The following is a 6,280-nucleotide window of genomic DNA, read 5'->3' as shown; positions in this document are numbered from 1 at the left end:
GTGTGTGTGTGATCACATCATTACAGTGATGTGTTGGGAGGGAGCAGACGAGCTCGTGTGTTATCTCTGCCGTGTCAACCAGAAGTTGTGTTTTTACAAGCTTCTTCCCCAAATACTTGCTTCAGTTATATCAAAGGATTTTGATCTGCCCCAAACTCTGGCTTATTAAACACACACACACACACACCACAAAACATTGGCCTACACAATAGTCTTCAATCTCTTTTAGATACTGAATCTACTCTTCAAATAAAACCTGATCTGAGAAATTCCGTACATAAAGCCCTCTAACTGAAACACCATGAGTCAGGACCCCCGCAGCCGATCTGTTTGTGTCGGTGGTTCCGTCTGGGAGGAAGCAAGGTCATGGAAGAAAACTTGGCCCCATCCCCATCGTGTTTACTTGATGACATGGTGAGGGAAAATACTAACCTTCGCGTTTGTTCCATATTTTTAGTTTAAAGAGATCTTACGGAGAATATAAATTCTGCAGTAATTTCAGAGGTAAAAAGCTTCAAAGCACCTTGCTTATATGGGACATCTTTGCACGGTGCCCTTGGACCCTGTGGTGTGTTCCCACTGGCGTCTGAATCCTGGGATAATTTGGAGTACACATCTGAGAAGCATCACTCCGGGGCAACAATGCAGGACTGAAGAACTGGCAGTTACGTAGTTCCTCGCGTAGAAGACACAAGTAGAAACCCTTCTAGAGAAAAAATGTCAACATTCTTCCTTCCTCCTTTCCTCCTTCCCTTCCTTATTTTCTTTTTTCTTTCTCAAATAACTATTGAATCACCATTAAAGGCCACAGAAGACGTAAAGGAAAGCTCTATCTATGAGACTTGGATGAACCTTGTGACCCATTTGTGTCTCTTTCTGCATCTTAAAACTGCAGGTTTAGACAAACGATCTCCAAGGGAACGTCCAGGTTACTAATTGGTGACACTAATGGCCGAGCCCTCCTTGTGCATTTGTAACATAATCTGTGAAGTAAGTGACACAAAGAACTTTAGAAAACTAAACGGGGCGCCTGGGTGGCTCAGTCAGTTAAGCGTCTGCCTTCAGCTCAGGTCATGATCCCAGGGTCCCGGGGTCGAGTCCCGCGTCGGGTTCCTTGCTCTGCAGGGAGTCTGCTTCTACCCCTGCCCCTCCCCCCACTCGTTCTCTCAATCTCTCTCTCTCCCCTTCTCTCTTCAAATAAATAAAAAAGAACAAAGAAAACTAATACCTCCCCTAAGTTTTCTTAATTTGAAACACTTAGACCTTTGAGTCCAAGGGCTACATCTCTCTAGATCATGGGGAGACAACAGAAAGCGAACAGACCTACCCCACGTCTTCCGGAGTGCCAGACTCACTTTTGTGTCTGCTTGATCACCGTCCATTCACTCATCCAACAAATACGTTTTGAGAGCCCTCCACGTGCCAGGCCCATGCTCTGCACTGGCCCTCCAAAGGTGAGCATCATAACATGGTACCCGTAGGGTCACATCTCTCCAGATAGACCAGACGATGAATTAAAGAAGGCCATTATATTTATGTCAGTCCATCAGAGAAGTAAATTCTCCTATATCCCATCATTCTAATAAAACCCCAGTACCATGAAGCTAGAAGCAGCCACACTGAACTTTTAAAGAGTCACACATATTATAATTTCAATTAAATATGCTTCTTATGTGGAGAAGGGCATACCTTTTCAGAGTTATAAGTTCCCAAAACATAACTTGGCTTTGGAACGTTCTGCTCAAGGTGCATATTTTATGCTTCTCCTCTCCCCATCTAGGAGATGCCCAAGGGACCCGCCGTATTTTCTATCGAGTTTAAAATCATCCACCTATGAAGTACGTATTTCACACATCTTCATTACTAAGCCATGGAACTTTCTAGACTGATTTCATATCTCCGTTGTCTAAAGGAGCTTTGGGGGAAGAGTGGTTTTATAGCAACGGCACTTGAAGTGGCTCGCCCTCGAAGCTCTGGTTCTATTAAATTCCACCACAGGGTTCAATATTTATCTTGCCTTGCTGACACCCATCTCAGATGCGACCAGCTTTTCAGTCAAAACATTGTGCTTCTAACGACACGACAAACGGCCTGTGGTCTGAGAATCAACATACTTCCTTTCCGCTCCGCACCTCATTCTCCTAAACAAGTGGCCTCAGCCAGAATTGGGCTGGCAGATCGGAGAGATGATTCATGAACTAGAACAGGATTCAACTTGGCTTTTCCGCTGGCTACACTGAGCCAAAAAGGAGCCAAAATGTGTTTGTTTCCACAAAACAAGCAGCTTTCACAAAGTGACACATGGGGGAGCGGCCGTGAGGAGGAAGGCTGTCTGATATTCTCTCTGCAACACGGCCTGCTTACCCAATAGATATTTGCTATCTGTGCTCCATCCGGGGGCCACACAAGGCCAGGAAAGTTCCTCGTGGAGGCCAGGAACCTCTGACGGAGCCTTCAGCTGCTCATGCACCAGGGCTGAGGGGTCAGTCAGGGTTTGGACACTCCTCTGAGGCAGCTCTGGGAGGAAACTCGTCTCCAGTCACAGAATCGGTCTTGAGGAAAGGAGTACTCAGCTCTGCCCGTGGTTTGGAGAGTACTCAGTCTGCCCGAGACTGTTCTGCCCGAGAAGGGACAGAATTGCATGGACCTGTCCACATCACGCACTCCCCGCTGCCTGGGGGCAGGGGTCCCTCCTGGAAACAGGGCACCCGCCCCCCCTGCCCCAAAGCTAACTCAGCAGCCTGGGCCAGGCCCTCATTACGCTCATAGAAGGGGTCATGCCTTCCTCGGGATTAACAGCAATGTCTCTCCGGGTGACTTCTTTCCTTAATGGCTATGGATACTCACTGGCCTTTCCCATCACGCCTTGCAAGAAAAAAACTTCTCCTTCAGACTTTCCCTTTTACAGATTAAGGAGTCCCCACAAAATAAATCCCTCTGTTTGTACAGCTTTTGCTCCCTCTCTGACCACAGGCTTCCGGCAGGCAGGACGGTGCTGGTCTTAGTCCCTGCTCTAACCCTATGTTGAGTCGGTAGGGTTCGATCTAGGTCTGGCACACAGTAGTTGCTCAATAAATGCTTGCCGAAGTAACTAATCTCAATTCTCCCATTATTGTTTGTTTTTTTCCTGGACTCATCGGTCTTTTTTCCTTGTTTCATAATCAAGAGTATCTGCCAGTACAGCTGTGAGGGCTGCTCAAGTACTGAAACACTGTCCAGTCTCCACCGTGCACATCCTGCTCACCCTGGCTTCTCACCCACGACTCTCTGGACCTTCCAAAACTTTACATCACTCAACCCTAAAGCTGCAGCGGGGGGCTCCCGGGGCCCTGCCGTCGGTGAATGCCCGGCACCCTGCACTCAACAAGGTTTACAGCGACAGTAAATCATTATATGATCGAGAATAACACTCCAAGGGAGATAAATTTAAATAATAAACCACCAGTGTTATCAGAAGCTCCTACTTTCCATTCATTACATCGGAAATAATAGTTAACGTGGTGGGGCCCTAGGTGACACTTCAGGACCCACGCTTAGAACATCAGGGCCCGGGAAGGCACAACCGCGGCAACATGGTAAAGGACTTTAATCCCGAGACAGTCTTTTCCTGCGAAGACTACCCGGAGAACACCGTCAACCTTTTCAAACCCCCCTCCAGCGCTGCGTGGATAGAAATAAAATTTTACAACCTCTTCAAAACTTTGAGAAGATACCCACTTGCTGAATAATTTACTAAGTTGTTTTTTTTTTAAGATCTGAGTTTACTGGGGTGTCTTTAATATGATGTTTTGTTATATTTGTATTTTTAATTTATGTTGTGGGATAGCAGGAAAGGCACGGGAGAAAGAGCTGGAGCTGAGCAAGCAAACGCATTCATGACAATCGCTTCCTTGTTTTTCCTCCGCATGGAAACACATAGAAAAACAAGGGCACTGCGCGTTCCAGGCACCTAGAGGGACGTTTATTTTGCGGTTGGCAAAGGAAATTTTCTGAATTATTGCTTAAGAGATAGATTGCTAGCAATAATCTTAAGCATGTCCTCAGAACTATAGGTGTGAAGCAAGCCCTTTTTGGCAAGGTAGTGGTGGGAAAATTCCCATTACTTGACTTAGAAAATTCAAATAAAGGACAAGAAACAACAAAAGACAGCTTCCCATTTCAAGGCATGTATAAATCTTTTAATGCTGCATGGTAATCCATTTTATGTAATACAATTAATCTTTAATTGATGAACATTTGGGTTATTTCCAGTCTTGTTCTCTTACAGTCAATGAATTGCAATGAATTGGGTTATTTCCAGTCTTGTTCTCTTACAGTCAATGAATTGCAATACAGATGCACATAGTTTTTATTGATGAACGCAAAATTTATGTGCATGTGTTTAATGAAAAATGCAAGCTGTAGAAAACTAACTATACCGTAAGTCTGTTTGTGTTTTATCTGCAAAGATATGTATATATCCATCTATGTATATGTGTAAAGGAGTAGTAATTTCTGGAAGGTCACACGAGAAATTGTTAATGGTAGCTGCCTCTTGGAAATGGGTTGGGAACGAAGGAGAGTTGCCTTCCCTTTTACACCTGTTAGGCATTTTTATCATGAGTTGATTACTTTTATCTCTCTCCTCCAATTCAGTTTGAAAAGTTTAAGTTTGCAAAAAAAGTAGAGTCCAGAGACTAAGCTTCCAGGCGTCAGTCTGATCTGACCATTCACAGGCCTGGAAATGTTAAGTACGTCCCTCAATCTTTTTCATCCTCAGTTCCCTCACAGAAAAATGAGAAAAAAGAGTACAGCACTTTTTCCCTAATTAAGTAATTATTAGGGTTAAAGAGATACTATACGTAGCACTGAACACAGGGCCTAAGGGACGCACTCAATTAATGTTAATTATGTTTATATTACTATCAGCATTTTATTTAAAAAGCAAATCCAAAAAAAAAACCCAACAACATATAGCATCATGCTGATTGCACTAACATAAGCACAATAGACAAATAAAATTCCTTCAATGGGAGAAAAGAACAAACATTAATAGTTGAACGAATATCTGAGCTTCCCTAGGATGACGTCATCCGTCAAGTTGGTGTACCTTGTTTGTGATTACTTATCACAGCAAAGTACCATAACAGGTCAACGTCAGTGGGTCAAGGAGCTGCATTTCTGTGATACCCGCACTGTTGATTGGCATTCAAGGAGATATCCGGTTAATGTTTCGGCTACTCCAAAGAAAACATGAGAATCTGCCCTAAACGAGAGGACTCTGTGGGCTCCCTCCACCTTCTGTTTGGTCGGCTGTGGTGTCAGCCGTATGGACTCCCCCGGCCACCCCCCCACCCTCCACCACCACGGTGCTTTCAGTACTGCTCCGGGTCCCAGTGACCCCGCAGCCTGCACCAAGCTGGACTCAGCACTCCAGTCTCCATCCGTTGCCTGGAGTCACCATTTGGTGGCTATTTTGCTTTCATTTCTGCTACCACGTCCTGCTTGTCTGTCCCCTTCTCAGGAAGGAGATCTTGAACTCCTTTGAGGTGGAGATCCGGAACCCAAAATATCAAAAGCGTACGGCCAAAAAAAAGAGAAAAAAGCGTTCTTGTTGCCAAATGAACAACGCAGAGGAATATCAAGTGAAAGAGCAAAGATGCTCCCTCCGGAGTTAACCATCGTTAACATCTGGTGTGCCTCCTTCCATTGACCCCACGAGTCTTTACTGGGCACCTGCTATGAGACCCTTGCTCCCCTGGGACCTGCATTGGGCGTGCGCGCGTGCGTGTGTGTGTTTGTGTGTGTGTGTGTGTGTGTGTGTGTTGGGGTGAGGGAGACAGATAATAAATGCACAAAGCAAATGCATAAAGGAAGCGATTCATCATAGCAGGTGGTGGTGGGGAGGTCCTCCCAGAGGACAGGGACATAAGTTAGCCCGCGGGTAGGGGGCTTGGCCGGTGAAAAGCGCAGGAGGAACGCTCCCGGAGAGGAAAGAGCTAGTGTAAAGGCCAGAAGTGGGAAAAGTTTGTGGTGTTTGAGTGTCGGAAAATCCACAGGGTGTCTGGGAGCTCCGGGAGCGAGGACAGGTTATAGGACGAATGAGATGGAAAAGGAGGCAGCGCCCAGAACTTTCGGGGTTGGGAGGCCTGTCAAAGAAAGCGGGCACTATTCCAGGAACCACAGAAAACTGCTAAAGGAAGGAGCACGGATAGATTTCTGTTTTTAGGAGGCTACACTGGCTGCTTCTGCCCAGAATGGACTCTGGAGAGACAAGAGTGTCGCGAGAAGCCCACTAAAG

This window comes from Ursus maritimus, unplaced genomic scaffold (assembly GCF_017311325.1).
Source record: "Ursus maritimus isolate PB19 unplaced genomic scaffold, ASM1731132v1 scaffold_31, whole genome shotgun sequence".
In the NCBI taxonomy this organism is placed as follows: Eukaryota; Metazoa; Chordata; class Mammalia; order Carnivora; family Ursidae; genus Ursus; species Ursus maritimus.
The sequence above is the reverse complement of the archived record's forward strand: the minus strand, read 5'-3'. Positions refer to the sequence as shown.